Source organism: Protopterus annectens, chromosome 1.part2, assembly GCF_019279795.1.
Source record: "Protopterus annectens isolate FY-2018-M chromosome 1.part2, PAN1.0, whole genome shotgun sequence".
Taxonomy (NCBI): Eukaryota; Metazoa; Chordata; order Ceratodontiformes; family Protopteridae; genus Protopterus; species Protopterus annectens.
The window spans coordinates 244038728-244056357 of NC_056727.1; positions in this window are offsets into that span (position 1 = coordinate 244038728).

Genomic DNA, 17630 nt, shown 5'->3' on the forward strand with positions numbered 1-17630 from the left:
AATAGTTTGCCATTTACACTTCTTTAGTAACCCGTATGGTCCCAGATATAATAACATCTATTTGAAATGCGAAGGCATAATTTGTTTCTATCAAAAAGGTTAGGCTCTGTCCATTGGAAGTTACTATGCAAACTTCCAGTGCTGAATTGGAGGGAATGAGTTAATGCAGTGAATCTGCCAGCTGAAGAATGTTTTGAGGAATTTTTACAAGCTCTAGTGGCAAAGGCGGATCTAGACTTTTTGATATGCTAATTGAGAAAGGTTTTGGGTCCAATCAAACTTCTTTAAGAGGGAATCATAGCATCTCAACACAGGAGTTGTTGGGAGGATCTCCTAATGCCAAGACCAGTGATCTGTGACCAACCTGGTCCACCATTCCATGACGGGTATAATCCAATCAGCAGATGGAGCCAAGGACAGTGCAGTTCCTCTTACCCATGGCCACAAGTGTCTTGAGTCAAGGAGTCAGCTCCAAGGAAGGCATCAGCCAAGTTTCACATATCCCCACTTCTTGTAAGGATAAGATCTTCAGTGGTGACTGGCCCCCTTATGGACAGAGGCCGTCAATAAGAAAAGTATTATCCTAACACCCGCATACAAATCCTTAGTGTATTGTAAGGGGGTGGATACTGCAGTCCTTTTGGTGAAGATACCTAGTAACTATACACAGGAGTTGTTGGAAGGATCTCCTAATGCCAAGACCAGTGATCTGTGACCAACCTGGTCCACCATTCCATGACGGGTATAATCCAATCAGCAGATGGAGCCAAGGACAGTGCAGTTCCTCTTACCCATGGTCACAAGTGTCTTGAGTCAAGGAGTCAGCTCCAAGGAAGGCATCAGCCAAATTTCACATATCCCCACTTCTTGTAAGGATAAGATCTTCAGTGGTGACTGGCCCCCTTATGGACAGAGGCCGTCAATAAGAAAAGTATTATCCTAACACCCGCATACAAATCCTTAGTGTATTGTAAGGGGGGTGGATACTGCAGTCCTTTTTGGTGAATATACCTAGTAACTATGAACCTGTTATCAGTTTGCCATCCATTCCCTATTGCAATATTACTAGCTTATCGTTTTTTTAATGCAACTTAGGCAATTTATTTCTCAAGGGCTACAGGCACTTTATTTGCAGATGAAACAATGAAATATAAAGTTGTTTGCTAGCAACAACCTCTTCATTAGTTACAGATTTCTTTAATGTGGAATTATTTAGATGACTTTTACTTCTTCAGAGATTGTGCATAATTACTGATACTGGTGGACTGTAGAAGTTTGAGTAGACTTTTATGATAGAGATGTACTGAATTGGGCAGTTTTGTCGTTATTGGTGCATGCGTTTTGTTTCGTTGTTTACTGGAAAAATTTTCTGAATTGGGCAATTTTGTCATTATTGGTGCATGCATTTTGTTTTGTTGTTTACTGGAAAAATGTTCAAAACAAATTTCAAACACCCTCTAAAAACTGTACTATATTGTACAAGGAATATAATTTAATACAATCAGGAAGGTGTATCAAAGACCACATGTATGTTTCGTGTCCAAGGGGCCTATGATTTGAAAACAGCCCAAAGTTAATCTTTATCTGCCACTGGCAAAATGTATTTTCTTTGAATGTAGGTTTCAATGCTGTTTCAATGAATGTGAGTTTCAAGGGCAGAGAAGTTTTAATGCTAAGTCTGTTTTCATTGTGAGATTGCATTGCTTTATTTAGCAGATGTCTTAGTGTCTGTGCTGTAAAATACAAATTAAAACTTTCAAATGAAGTCCAAATCATCGTAGAAGTAAAGTAGTATGCACATTAGTGTTTATAGTAAATGGGGTGAAATAGCCAAGTAATGGTTCATTGGAGTGGCTGCAGCGGGGAGGCTCCATTCGACCATGATTTTGTGAGGGGGAAGGGAGGTAAACTCAAAGACAGCCCCGGCTGAACTATACCTCTCAACTGTCCAGATTTTCACAGAATTAATAGATTTTTGCTTCTTATTTTTGGTTTGTTCCTCATAAAATGTGCATTTTTTTGGCAAATAATTTAGGAATTAAGTCACTAAATAATGACAGACACTGAGTTTCAGACTTCATAACCTTCAGAAAAATGCATGTTAAAGCAAGACCTTTTATTCTGTCAATTGTCCAAAAGTACCTCACCAAGAGCATCAAGGGGCTCAAACAGATGCCGTATGCTGCCCGGTTAAAGAAACTTCAGCTCTACTCAGTGGCATACCGCCTGCTCAGAGGCGATCTGTGCCTGACTTATAAAGCCATGTCCAACCCGGAATTAATGGACATGCTGCACCTCAGAAAATCCAAATCCCATCGAGCTACGCGCTCGAGGGACTTAAACCTCAGCACTGAAATAAATAGGACATGCTGGAGGGACAGATTCATAACCCAGAGGCTCCCTTCACTCTGGAATAAAATCCCAGTCCAGGTTAGGCAGAGTCCCTCATTGACTCTCTTCAAGAGGAATCTTGATGAGTGGATGGGAGATCGTAGGTTTACCCCGGGTATCACTTCTGTGTCACTGTTAGACAGAAGCGCAGTATACTAACCTCGAAAAAGGGCATAGCAAAATTAATTTAAAATGGGTGGCGAAAGCCATACACACTCTGGCTAGGCTTATAAATGCCCTAGGGCAGATAGCCTAGTATGAACCTATGAACCTATGAACCTAATTTATAGTACTGTGTATATGTTCCCCCAGTATATTTGGCCTTGTCCAGATTTCCTGCATTAACAGGTTGAGAGGTACGTGCAAATAAATTGCTTTATAGAATTAGGCATATCCAAACCTCTCAACTGTCCCCGATTTTGGCTCAAAATGTTGCTCTTCCCCTAATAATCCCTCCACAAAATGGCAATTTTGGAAGAAAACGTGGAGGGCTTACAATTAAAAAATAACTGTAATAATCAGAGTTATAGATTACTTTTATTTCAGAAATGCATGTAGATTCTTTTATTTTGTCAGCTGCTCAAGTTAGCAGTACTAATATTACAAAAGTGTCCCTTCTTTGACAGGTTCCCAGCTGTATTGTGTAGCTATTTTATATTTTTGCATCACATTTTTGGTCCATTTTTCATAAAATTGTTTTTTTTTTTGGAAAATTAGTGGCAAATCATTAAAGACTGAAGTTGGAAAATAATGACAGACATTTGAGTTTCGGATTTCATACCTTTCAGAAAATTCATACTAATGCAATACCTACTATTCTATTATCTTTCTAAGTTTATAAGGGCAATATTTAAAAATTGTCCTCATTTTTGGGCCTTTGTTCCCACTTCTATGTATGGCTCTGTCCATATTTTTTGTTCTGAAGTTGAGAGGTATGAGAAATGTGTCAGGGCCATCACAGTCATCCAGAGACATTTCAAATTGTGACATACTTGTTGCACCCCACTCCCCCATGCAGTGACTCTGGATGTGTCCAAGCAAGGCAAGGAGCAGTTATGCAGTGTAAATGTGCAGAGTATCCCCCCATCCAAGACAGACACAAGTGCTACTTTTAATCTGTCCTTGATTTTGCAGAATGTTCTGGTTTCTGTCATATTTTTATATGGTTGATTTATGCTTATTATTACTCAGAAAGTGCCTGTTGCTCTGTGTTTAAGTAGCAATGCTTTAATGACCATCAGGTAAGCTTGTCTGAGATTGTAAGATGCAAGTAAGCTTTAATAAGCATACTGTTAAAGAATTGCCAACATTGAAAGCCTTTCTGTTGTTGCCATGCAGAAAATACTTATATGACTAGATAATGTATAAGCCTTGGGTATTGAAATGCATATGACAGTATTTGTAATAAAGGAAAGGATTACATTATTTTAAGAAGCTCATTACATTTGTTGGAAACTTGCAGTCATCTTTGCAGGCTTTACCCGTAAATCAAACAGAATGCCAATCTATCATGTGTGGTCCATTACCTGTACAGTAATCCTTTAAGCAAGGTATCTTGAGCTTGTTTCTTGTTTGCTTTTCATTTTTTACTTTGATCATGTTTTCCCCATGAAACAAGTAGATAGTTGTCAGGCAGCAGGTCTTTTTTGGATAAGAAACATTTTTACAAGTAGGGTATCACAGAGATTGCTACTTTCAGCATGTTGCTTGGTGCTTTAATAAAGTTGAATATAAATTATAGTTAGAACTGCAGTGCAAGGAGAAGTGGTTTGAGTTGAGTGCTGCTTGTTTATCTTATACTTGATTTTGACTGGCATTCCTGTAATGTATTTAAAAAGTAATTTATTGTTTCATGCCTCACAACCTTTTTGTTTCCATCTAGCTATTAAGTAAGCTGTCATGCAGCCAATACATTGAAATAATTTTTTTCTTCTTCACTTCATTTTGTCTTGATTGGACTCTCATAATGACAATTTGGCATCCAGGGCAGCGTATTTAACTAAAGTTACAGATTTTCTGGTTTTGAACATAGCTCCTCCCCTTTTTAGTTGGTCACACCCCTTTCCATTGACCCCACCCATTTACCTGTCTCCTGCAGCCCCCCTTTGATTTGAAGTCACCAGCCACCACTGTACATACATACAATTATACATGTATCAGACCTAACTCTCCTGAAGTCTATTATGATCTCCTTGGTTTTGCTGACATTGATGTCAAGATTATACCTGGCACACCAGTCAGTTACAGAACTCACTTCTTCCCTGTAAGCTTTTTCTTGTCTTTTGCTGATGAGGACCACAACTGTAGTGTCATCCCCAAACTTAAAGATGTGGTTGGTATTAAATCTGGAGTTACAGTCATGGACCAAGATGGTAAGCAGTAGCAGGCTTAGCACACAGCCCTGAGGTACTCCTTTGTTGTTAGTTATGCTCTTTAAGGAATTCTTGCACATGTGGTTATTAACACCTAAGTGGGCAAGTTTTTTTATTAGCTGTTGTGGGATGACTGTACTGAATGCTGAATTGAAATCAGTAAACAGCATTCTGACATAACTGTCCTTATTTTCTAGGTGTGCCATTCTTGAGATGCAGTGCAACAGAGATGGCATCTGCCATGGAGCAATTTGCATGGTATGCAAACTTCAGTGGATCAAGTGCTGTTGGAAGGTTTGCTATCAGGTGTTTTTTTAACCAACCTTTCAAAGCTTTTCATGACAATGGACATGAGTGTCACTGGTCTATAATCATTAAGGCTAGAGAGAGTGGCTTTCTTTAATAGTGGTATAATGTATGTGTTTTTAAAGCACTTGAGTACCTTCACTTGGCTGAGGGAGACATTAAATATATCCATCAGTACAGTACTTAGTAGTTCAGCACAGTCCTTTAATACCTTACCCAAGATATTCTCTGGCCAGGGAGCCTTTCTTGGATTCACCTGACACAGGGTCTTTTTCAATCTTTGGCTCCAAACCAGTTATTTTACATCAGGAAGGTTTGTGGACTATACTCTTGGATGAAGGGCAAGGATAGTCTACACCTTCTGAGCTGGGAATTGCTGGTTGAATGCTTATTGTATGTGTTATTCTAAAAGTGTATTAATTCTGGTTTAAGTACTTGGGCTCCAAACCAGTTATTATACATTAAGGTTTGTGGTCCAAACACTTGTGGTAGGAAAGGGTAGCCTCCACCCGTCTGAGCTGAGAATTGCTGGTGAAGGCTTATTGTGCCTGTTATTCAAAGTGTCTTTGTTCTGTTTTAAGCACTTGGGCTCCAAACCAGTTATTTTACATTAGGAAGGTGTGTGGGCTACACTCTTTTGGCATTACTGTCTAGACAGATTGTTTTTTAACTAGCGTATCTCATTCGCTTATAATTGAGCAATGCTTATCAAGTTCCTTGTCTTATTGACTTGTTCAATATTTATTTATGTTTTCCTCATTCCTCTGTAGTAGATCAGTAGCCATGGATATGCACTTCCGGACTCTCTCTGTGGTCAGTCTGGTTGAGAATGGGTATTCTGAGGCATTGTAGCAATTGCCCCATGTACACTGACAACTGACTTATTCTTAATAAAACAGATGAGTATGCAAGAAGTGTAAATACACTTTAATGCGGGAGCCAAAGCTCTCTTATACAACCAAAACTAATCCTATAGAGGTTGTCAGTGACAGCTGCACTATGCTTACTGCACAGATTAAAGCTCCATCAAATAAAAACTACTTATGCAGAGGCACTTAGAAGTAATCTTCCTAAAACACTAAGACCATCTGCACAGTACAATCATAGAAAAGGTCCTCAGCCATCACATAAACACTCAGTTAAAACACCAACCACAGATATACATAATAACACTGTATCCAATGCCTCCACTGCTAAGTCCTTAAGGCAAACCAGCACACAGTTGAATTTCCTGGTCATTGGTGATTGTATAGCAAGGCACACAAATGTCCCCCTCACCAGACTAAGTAAGGAGGGAGTCATGGTTAGCTGCCTTTCAGGGACAAGGAGCCATTAAGTCACACAGACACTCGGGTCACTGAACCACAGGCACCAGTATGACTCTGTCATAGTCCATGTGAGTGTGATTGACCTGAGATGTCCCTCCCTTGACTATATGTAGTGAGACATAATTGCCCTTGCTGATTATGTGTCTCAGGCAGGTATGAGCCTAGCACTGAGCAGCATACTATCTTCTCCAAGGATTATGCTAGGTTACGAACAGAAAATTATTTTAACAATTGGCTTAGTTGCTGGTGTCAGTCCAGGGGGCTACAATATTTGACAGCCAGGGAGAGCATGGTTGACAGACCACACTGCTTTGCCAGGGATAGTCTGCATTTAGCCCCTATAGGCTTTCTGATATTGGCAAAGACCTTTTCCACCCCATAGTGCCTTTTTAAGCAATGCCAAACTGATAAACCTACTGACTTAAATGAACCTATGAAGGGATAGCTGAAGATGGTACTGCTCAATGCCAGAGGTCATAGCAAGAAACTCCAATACCTGCAAGTCTTCCACTTCCTGGAGAGTGCAGACATCTGTGTAGTAAAGGAGATATGGTTTAAAGTCTCTGAGAGTACCCCCACTCAGTGCAATGTCATAACGCCTTTCACACCTTTAGACCAACAATTACACAGGAAGGAAAGAGCCTCAGTCTATATTCTCAGTCTATAATCTCACATCCAGACTAGTTAAAGTGTATGACCGACTGGAACTCATAAATGCGCAACTCACCATAAACAGGGTATCATATCATATCCTTGCAATCTATAGGTCCTCCTTCATGTCTCATAAAACCCATACTACCTATGTCAATGTATTAGAGTCCCTCACTGTTCAACCAATATGATATTCATGGGGATCTCAACCACCCTTCTAAATACTGGGAGTCCTATGCCACACACACAGCGATTCCTAAACTTTGTTAGTACCAACATTCTGGAACAGTTGGTCCACTCTCCTATCAGGGGTACAAACATCTTTGATCTTGTACTCACAAATGTGGGGGGCCTATGTTCCTAACTCAGCGTAATATCTTTGCTTATCAGATCTGAGCCTAAGGCAGTATTACTTGAAGTAAAATTTAAATCCAGACTTCCAGCAAAACCAAAACCTTTGGGAAATATTTGAAAGCTAACTTTTCTCTAATAAGCAACATTTAAAAACAAAAATACAAAGGAACCCGGACCTGTAACACCTTTTATTCATATAAGTTAAGCATCTCCGTCAGTAGTACACCTTGACTTCATCAGAACAAATAAAGACCAAAATAGACTGTTTTTATACACAACCAATACCACATGACCAACATAATTAAGCTCAATTAAGTCAATCAATTTTTTTAAAAGGAACACAGTAAAAATACCAACCACATTAAGAATAAAATAAATAAAACATAAACATTTCACTATTATTCTATTCTATTAGAACACATATATTGACAACTACAAAGAAATTTAATAAACACAACATAATATTACCGGTTAAAAAGTCTGCCTTTAATTTTAAAACACTGCTTATGGAAACTGTATCATTAATGCCCAGAGATTTCATAGCATTATACTTTAATTGCCATTTTAACTTTTTGTACTCAAGATAAAGGTCAGATGGCTCACCTCTCGGTCCCAAATCAACCTGATCAATAGCAATAAACTTAAAATTATGACTGGGATATTTCTTCACATGCTTGGCCAAGGCATTAGTGTCTAACCATTTCTGAATGTCATACACATATTGGTAGATCCTGTTTTTGTCATGGATATCAATGGTTATATTAATAAGATGTTGGCAATTTTATACTCTTGACACTTACGTGGAGGTTTTGGCTAATGAAATTAATATTGCTTATAGAATGATGTTATGTTAGAAAACTTTGTCTTTAATGACTAGGTCAGTTTGGCTGAACTTAATTTTTTGAAAGTTGAGTCTCCCAGAAGCCACACAATTTTCGGCTTCCCTAAAATTCACAAGTGTATATGTGACCCCCCCCCCCCGCCACACACACACACACACACACACACACACACACTAAGACCTATTGTGGATGGTAAAGCAGCTAAAACCTTCTGCTTGGCCAGGTTTATAGACCATCATACAACAGGAATCCTTGGCAAACATAAAACAACTGTTCAAGGATTCCTGGGATTTTTTTGTTGAAGGTTTCAAACTAATGTTATTTTGACAATTTGTTTTTTGTTACCATCGACATTCAAGATCTTTTCTCAGTGATTCCTCATAATGAAGGTCTGGGCTTGTTTTATTATTTCTTATGTGCCAATTCAGGTCTTGATCACAATAGGATCCTCATACTTAGAACCCTCATGGAAGCTGTACTTGAGAACAATTTTATTACTTTGAAATCCAGCTTTTCAGGCAGAAAAAGGGGGTGGCAATAGTGGCCGCTTGTGCCCCTCTTTTTGCAAATATTGTTTTAAAACAATGGGAAAATAACTTGTTTTTTACCTCTGAGTTTTCAGATGATTGGTCTTTTTACGGGTGATTTTTGGATGGTCATTATTTTTTGGACTGGAACTAGGGATCAATTAGATCAGATTTTTCATTATTTAAATTCGAGGACACCTTTTTTTAAATTTACGATGGAAGTAAATAAAGACAGGGTTCATTATTTGGATGTTTCTCTCTACAAAGATAGAACTTGGGAAGAAATTTGAGTCTACCTTATATAGGAAATCCTTGTATTCGAATTCTAAGCTCCATTTCCAGCGTTGTCATCCATTTCACCTAAAGAAGTCTTTGGTGAAAGGTCACTGTTATAGATTGGCCCATATGACTAGTGATGAAACTAAGTTTTGGGATGAATGTGTTATCCTTCAGGATAGGTTTGTAAAAAGAGGTTATCCAAGTGATTTTATTTAGATCCCATTTTTGATAAGGTTAAAATCAAGAGACAACAAGGGCACTTTTTCCCTTTATTGGGTATTACTGATGGGTGTGTGTCAGGAATGAGGACTGGAGAACTTGTATGTCAAAACAAAATAGTCAACTTTAATAAAGCCTTGGTAATGCCATACAATTTGCATTTTGAAGGTATCAAAATTATCATATTTAAAAACTGGGATATTTTTAGGATTGACCAGGATCACCTCAATAAGGTAGATGATAAACCAGTGGAAGTTTATAGAAAGAATGTTTATTTTAAGACCATGCTTGAGAGAACGCCAAGACTTAGCCACATAAGGGCTATGGTCAAATGTGGTCACTGCCCACAATGTAAATATATTTTCCAGGGTTAAGAAATCTGTTTTCCAAACTATGAGGTAATTAGTTTAACCCACAAATATTGTTTTAGTAAAGGGTTTATTTATGTAGCTAAGTGCCAGGGCTGCAATTGTTTTTATACTGGTAAAACGACAAAAATGTTTAAAAACAGAATCCACCAATATGTGTATGACATTCAGAAGACGGTAGAAACTAATGCACTGGCCAAGCATGTGAAGAAATATCCCAGTCATAATTTTAAGTTTATTGCCATTGATCAGGTTGAATTGGGACCTAGAGGTGAGCCATCTGACCTTTATCTTGAGTACAAAGAGTTAAAATGACAATTGACATGTAATGGTATGAAATCTCCAGGCATTAATGATACAGTTTCCATTAGTAGTGTTTTAAAATTAAAAGCAGACTTCTTTTTATAGAATGTTCTTTGTACAGAATGTGTCATTTCATAGAATGTGCATTCTGTACAGAATGCGCATTCATAGGTTCATAGGTTCATAGGTTCATACTAGGCTATCTGCCCTAGGGCATTTATAAGCCTAGCCAGAGTGTGTTTGGCTTTCGCCACCCATTTTAAATTAATTTTGCTATGCCCTTTTTCGAGGTTAGTATACTGTGCCTCTGTCTAACAGTGACACAGAAGTGATACCCGGGGTAAACCTACAATCTCCCATCCACTCATCAAGATTCCTCTTGAAGAGAGTCAATGAGGGACTCTGTCTAACCTGGACTGGGATTTTATTCCAGAGTGAAGGGAGCCTCTGGGTTATGAATCTGTCCCTCCAGCATGTCCTATTTATTTCAGTGCTGAGGTTCAAGTCTCTCGAGCGCGTAGCTCGATGGGATTTGGATTTTCTGAGGTGCAGCATTTCCATTAATTCCGGGTTGGACATGGCTTTATACGTCAGGCACAGATCGCCTCTGAGCAATTCCATACACATTTTTAACCTGTAATAATATGTTTTGACTAAAGTTTTTTATAGTTGTCAATATATGTCTTCTAATAGGAAAACATAGTGAAAAGTTTATGTTTTATTTATTTTATTCTTAATGTGGTTGGTATTTTATTGTATTTCTTTTAAGAAAATTGATTGACTTAATTGAGCTTAATTATGTTGGTCAGGTAGTATTAGTTGTGTATAAAAACAATCTCTTTTGGTCTTTAATTGTTCTGATGAAGTCACTGTGTACTACTGACGAAAGAGCATAACTTTTATGAATAAACTTTTTTACAGGTCTGGGTTCCTTCGTGTTTTTGTTCTTAAAGTTTCATTTTGTGTTATGCTTCTACTAAGCAACATCTTGGCTAAATTCTAAGCACTCCCAAATCCAGTAGACATCACAGCATACACGGAGCTATTTATGAAATCTCTGTACAGCATTTTTGTAGCTGTATACAGCGAGCTGAGCATATTTATATTAGGAATAAGAGAAACTCAAAAGGCAAGCCAATAATACTGCTTGAGTGCGGTCTCGTTTATTCACAAATAAATAAAAATAACAGACTTAGCACTTTTGCCCATACCTAGGGCATCATCAGAGTAAAACTGTTTTCACACCAGTCCTTTATAACCCTCCTTGATCACATGATTAAAATAAATGGATAAATTAACCCTGAATGTACTGTTTCAAACTTTCATATTAAAGCATGTGCATCTAAAGTTAATGAAATATAAAGTTAGTAAAATATATATCAACCAACTTAGAAAGTAAACAAACAGGAATCAACAAAATCCACAACCAGCAAATAAGGTCCAGGAATGAAAAATGCAGGCCAACCCAAGTTTCAGTACTTTAATAAAACACAACAGGATTGAGCACTTTCGTATAAAAATACTTCATCACAATCAAATGCCTAAACACAAATACCATCTTTAAATACCCCTCCCTATAGTCACATGATTCATGCATCATAGGTAACTGCTTAAAGAAAGAAACATTTTAAAAAAATGACAAGTATTTCCTGCCTAAAACATTTTTTAAAATACTATTTTTAAATTTACACACCACACATCAATGACACAAAATAAACTTAAACAAACTTATACATAATTATTAGCTTCTGCTAAAAAATCATTTGTTAGACAATGCCTGATAAACACACACATGAATTAATGTAGCTAAACAATATAAGATTTAAGTTTTAAGACACTAGCTATTGACACCCCTTTGTTAAGACCTGCAGGGTTGGTTGCATTTAATCTGAACTGCCAATACAGTTCCCTTTCTTCCAACTTATCTTCCCATGGTCCCCCCAAGGTCTTGTAACACTTGCTCCAGAATAAAAAAATGAAAACTATGACTGCCATACTGAATAATATGTTTAGCCAGGGCATTTCCACTATCCTGCTTTCGAATATCCACTTTATGTACATATATGCATTCTTTCATTTTTCTCTTTGTTTTACCAATGTAATATCACCTACAGAATTGACAGACAGCAGCATAAACCACCCCAATGCCATTACAATTACAAAAATTCCTAGATCTAATTGTCATCTAGTTTAAAACCCAGGGTATCCCCTTCCAAGATGTCATTGCAATAATTACAAAAGCCACATTTCTAGGTGCCAACCCTTTTATCATTACACCCATATTCACAATGCACAGATGTATGTTTTAGGTAATTTTTGATGGTCCTGCCTCTTCTAAAAACCACAGATGGGCTATATCCTAATTTTTCCCCAAATTCTTTAAACAGGGAAAAAATCTGCCAGTTTTTGGTCAAAATTCCCTAATCTGGGATGCTTCATTACAAAACTCTGTAACAAATGCTTTTTGCATATTACGTCCATCAGTATGTCTCCTAGAAAATGCCCCTGCCACCAAGGTGGAAGTATAATGTATCAAGGGCACTATATCACCCTTCATTCTTCTCTCCATGATACTATCACATATATTAGCTATTGCGCCCTCAGGGTATGCCCTCTGAAGTAACATATGCCGCAATTTTCCACATTCTACCACAAAATTATTACGAGAAGAAACCATTCTGGCCACTCTAATATACTGACCTTTTATTATTCCCATTTTATGATGGAAAGGGTTGTTACTTTCAAAATGTAATAAATTGTTGCTATGTGTGGGTTTTCTATAGATCGTACTAGCCCATTTTTCATTTTGATGGTCTTTGTAAATGGTGACATCTAAATAATTAATGCTTTCCAACTGAATGGTATGAGTACACTTCAAAAAAGATGTAGAGGAATTAATGAATTCCTTAAAGCCCTGAATCTCCTCAAGAGGTCTATCCCAGATGATAAAAATATAGTCCAAAAATGGAGACATAATTTCCAAGGTTTAACCTCAAATTGTCTGAAAAGCACATACCTTTCCCACTGCAGAAAAACTATGTTAACAAATATGGGGGCACAAGATGCCCCCATTGCTACCCCCTTTCTCTGCCTATAATATTGCCCCTCCAAAAAACAAAATTGTATTTTAGGACCATTTCCATACATAGCACCAGAACATTTGCAATATCATAGTTAAACTCAGTGCTCTCACAACCAACTTCCCTGATGGTTTTCAATCAAGTTAAAATCAATTTGACTATAATAAAAGCAATAATATAACCTTTTGTGTAAAAAAAATATTTAAATACTTTTAAAAAACATATATACCATAACTTAATAAGTCACATGCCTAATAATTCCTCTATTAAAAATGTGTCCATGCAGAATGATTAAATAAATTGATTAGTTGAACTTTTTAGTTAAATTTCTGCTGCTCTAAGTTTCAAAACACTGACAATAGAACAGCAGTCATTAATACCAGGATTTTCCGTAGCATGTAATATAAGCTGTCACATTGTTTCTTTAAATTCTAAGGTAATCTTGTTGTTGCCTTCCCTCCCATCATAGCCAGCCTTAGGCATAGCAGGGGCACTTTTCCAGTATTTATTTGGTAAAGGTAGGCCAGGATGGGGGCACTAGGTGGTGTGGGGGGTGCCATGGAGCCATTTTGCCTAGGGTACCAGTTGACCTAAGACCGCTCCTGCCTCCCATCCATATTTATTTTGTCAATAATAAAAAATAGAAATCTTTTAAAATTTGTGCAAAAAAGACTATGGGTAAATAAAGCATTGGAGGATTTTCTTTTATTTTTTTATATCCCTATTGTGTTCAGCTATCCTGTCCTTCAATCTATGAATAGTTTTTCCAAAATAAAACGCAGGACAGCCAACACACGTTGAAACATAAACCACCATCTTAGTGTTGCAACTACATCATCCTGGACATGGAATACTCCTGTTGTATCCCTCTATAGCTACATATGGACCCTCATTAATAAATGTACACTGCTTGCACATATTGCACCTATACATATTTGATTTATGTTTAGTGACCTGATTTTTTGATACTCGAATATCCCTTTGATGTTATGCCCCTTACTATATGCAACATTTGATTTGGTTTGTAAAACCTCTTTTAATTCTGTGGTAAATATCAAATCCCAGTTCTTGTCTAAAACTGCTTTAATCATATGGGCTTCATAATTGCAGGGTAATACAAATGCTTTGTTGTAACTATTTCCTGACTTTGTATTAAAAGTAATTCCTTCTTTAGTTAATAAAATTGGGGTATACCTGTTAATTCAGTTCTTTCTAACTTCATTCCTTATCTTAATTAGTAATTTCATCTTTATCTTTAAACAATCCAATCAAATATGTAATTTCCATCTCAAACTTAGCATCTTCACTAACCAACCTTGACAGTGTAACCACTGCTCTTTAACTACATTCCTTTTCTCATAAAAGGGATGGTAACTATAAAAGTTGAGCAAAGTATTAGAATGTCTTTTTCCTAAAGGTATTAGAGCTGAGCTTACCATTATCAGGTTTATATAAACATATATCTAAAAAATCGATCCCCTGGACAGCAAGTTTGTAAGTAAATTGTAAAAATGAGGTGGTATTATTCAAATAATTAACTATTCATCCTACACCTTCAGTGTTACTCTACCATAATATTAAAACAATGTGGCAGCTTAGATTAAATGCTATGGAACATCTTGGTATTAATGACTGCTGTTCTATTGTCAGTGTTTTGAAATTCAGAACAGCAGAAGTTAACTCAAAAGTTCAACTAATTAATTTATTTAATCATTTTGCATGGGCACTATTTTAATAGAGGAAATATTAGGCATGTGACTTATTAAATTATTGTATATATGTTTTTACAAGTATTTAAATATTTTTATACAAAAGGGTTTTTATTATACTTTAATTGATTTTAACTTGATTTTACACCATCAGGGAAGTTGGTTGATATATATTTTACTAATTTTATATTTTATTAACTTTAGATGCGCATGTTTTATTATGAAACTTTGGAATGGTACTTTGAGGGTTAATTTATCCATTTATTTTAATCATGTAATCAAGGAGGGTAATAAATGACTGGTGTTGCAAAAACAGTTTTACTCTGATGATGCCCTAGGTATGGACGAAAACACTTAGTCTGTTATTTTTATTTATTTGTGAATAAACATGACCACACTCAAGCAGTGTTTGTGGCATTTTTTTATTTTATTTTCATGGTTAACAGTTTTTCCACTTGTTTGAGTGTTACCGTATTCAAAAGGCAAGCCACCCTGCTGGAATAACAGTACCAATCAGTTATACAACAAAATAAAAAAAAAAATCTTGGCTAAGTGTAGGAGGAACAAAGCCATACATGCTAAAAGCCCTCTGACCAGTTTAAACAGGCAGTTAAGAGGGTTAATTAATACTTCAAAGGCAAAATTTGAAGAAAAAAATGCCTTCTCAGTCAAAGGGTAACCACAAAGCTTTCTACAGCTATATCCATAACGTCAGAGGAAATACAATGCAATGTGCAAAACTTATTATAAACGGCATCACTCACACTGAATCAGAGGCATAAGATGATAGAGTGGACTATTGAGGATAAAAAGAAAGTATGTATTGTTACTGTTATGCAAGAAGCCCAGAACCTCTGAACTGAAGATATATAAAAAGATTAAGAAAGAAATTAGAGGAAAGAAAAATACTTGCACGAAACTGTCAGAAGCTTCAAATGAAAATTTGTGTTCATTAATACAACAGAGTAATGAAACACATTATATAGACAAAGAAACCTTGGGCCATTTGGAAAAAGAAGTGAGTGAGGAAGTCCATAAATATAAAGAACAAATTCTAGAGATTTTTGAAAAATATAAAAAGGAAACATGGACATGGGAAAGAGAGATCTGATATAGTGCAATATTTATGCAAAGGAGGAAGCCAAAGTAATCAATACAAAAAAGCAGCAGCAATGATATTTGAAAGGAAGTACAGACAAAGGCATCCAGATATGGAAATTTTCAAAATACAAGAGATAAGATAACAAAGGGGGAACACAGAGCAGAAGATTAATAAAGTAATTTAAAAAAAATAGAAGCTGAAGTTACAGAATACAAGCTAAGTGAAAAATGTAATGTAGAAAGTTTAACAAAGGTTATATCACAGCATGATGGAACAACAAGCCCATGTAAGGAGAAACAGGAGGAGCAGGAGACATCCAAATAAGAAATCTGTTCATGGGAAAGAAAAAGAGATTTAATATGGTACAATATTTATGCAAAGGAGAAAGCAAAACTAATCAATGCAACAGGAGCATCACCAAAGATATTTAAAGAGAAATACAGGCAAAGGGATCTGGATATGGAAAATGTTACAATACAAAAAAGAAAGATGAAAAGAGAATTAGTAATGGAGAAGTTAAAGAAATAAAAACTGAGGTTATGGATTACATGTGAAGTGAAGGATTTAGTGTAGAAAATCTAACTCTTATAACTACAGAAGGATAGGCTAAGAGATCCTCAAATTATGGAGAAACTAATGGAGCAGGTTACATATGATCAGATGCTATATGAAGATATTTTGGAGCCTTCCAGTAGGAGCTGTACAGCAAGGGAAGGAAAAGGAAACTGTGACAGCTTTGACGCAGTCAATGTTATGGAGTGATTGGCCACAGAGTTCCCATATGAAAGAGCAACAGATGACACAGGATGAAACTGAAGAGAATGTGGCACAGGAAGATGGTCTGGAACTTTCTGTAGAATGCCTGCAGGAAATGGATAACAAACAATGTGCTCTCAGTTTAGAAAAATTGATCTATGAGAAGAGTTGCTTGATTTAATAGAAATGGACAGACATATTAAGATTAATGAAAATAATAGACTACAGAAAGTCAATAAAACCCAAAAAGTTAGATGTTTGATAAAACAAATGAATACAGTAATTAGAACTGTTCAGAGAAATTCATACAATATAACAGAAGTAAATAGGATATATTACTGTGCAACTAAATTAATAACAGATAAAGTCTTACCAGAGAAACATGGGGCAGTAATGGAAAAGAAGGGGAGAAATCAAATGCCACCATGAAAGTATCAAAAGGAGAAAACTATAAAACAGTTAAGATAAGAAGTGTCACTGTTAACAGAGTACAGAAGAGGGAACAGATTAACAAAATTACTCAGAAAGACAGACGTGATAAAAGCAATATGCAGTATCAAAACAGATCAGGATCTATCATGCACTCTCACAAATATTAAACTAAAAATATCAGCGCAGGCAGAAAAACTTAGAAGCGATACAGGTAAATATAAAGGAAAAGTACAAAATAAGCTATTTATTGATGAACCAAAAAAGTTTTATAGAAAATTGGGAAACAAGGTAAAGGAAATTGAAACACCACCAAAAAAGAAGAAACAGATACATTTTGGAGAAATATCTATGGCAATCCTATGGAACATAGCAAAGATGCTGAATGGATTAAAGAAGTAACAGAAAGAATAAGAAGTCCAAATGTACAGGATATGAAATGGGATGAAGTAACAGCCAGAGAGATTGAAACAAATTTAAGAAAAGCTCATAACTGGAAAAACTCAGGCCTAGATGCAGTACCTAACTTCTGGCTAAAAGTATTAACATCTTTACATAAAGATTTACCCATGAGTATGAACTATTTATATGCCCACTATGAACATATTCAACCT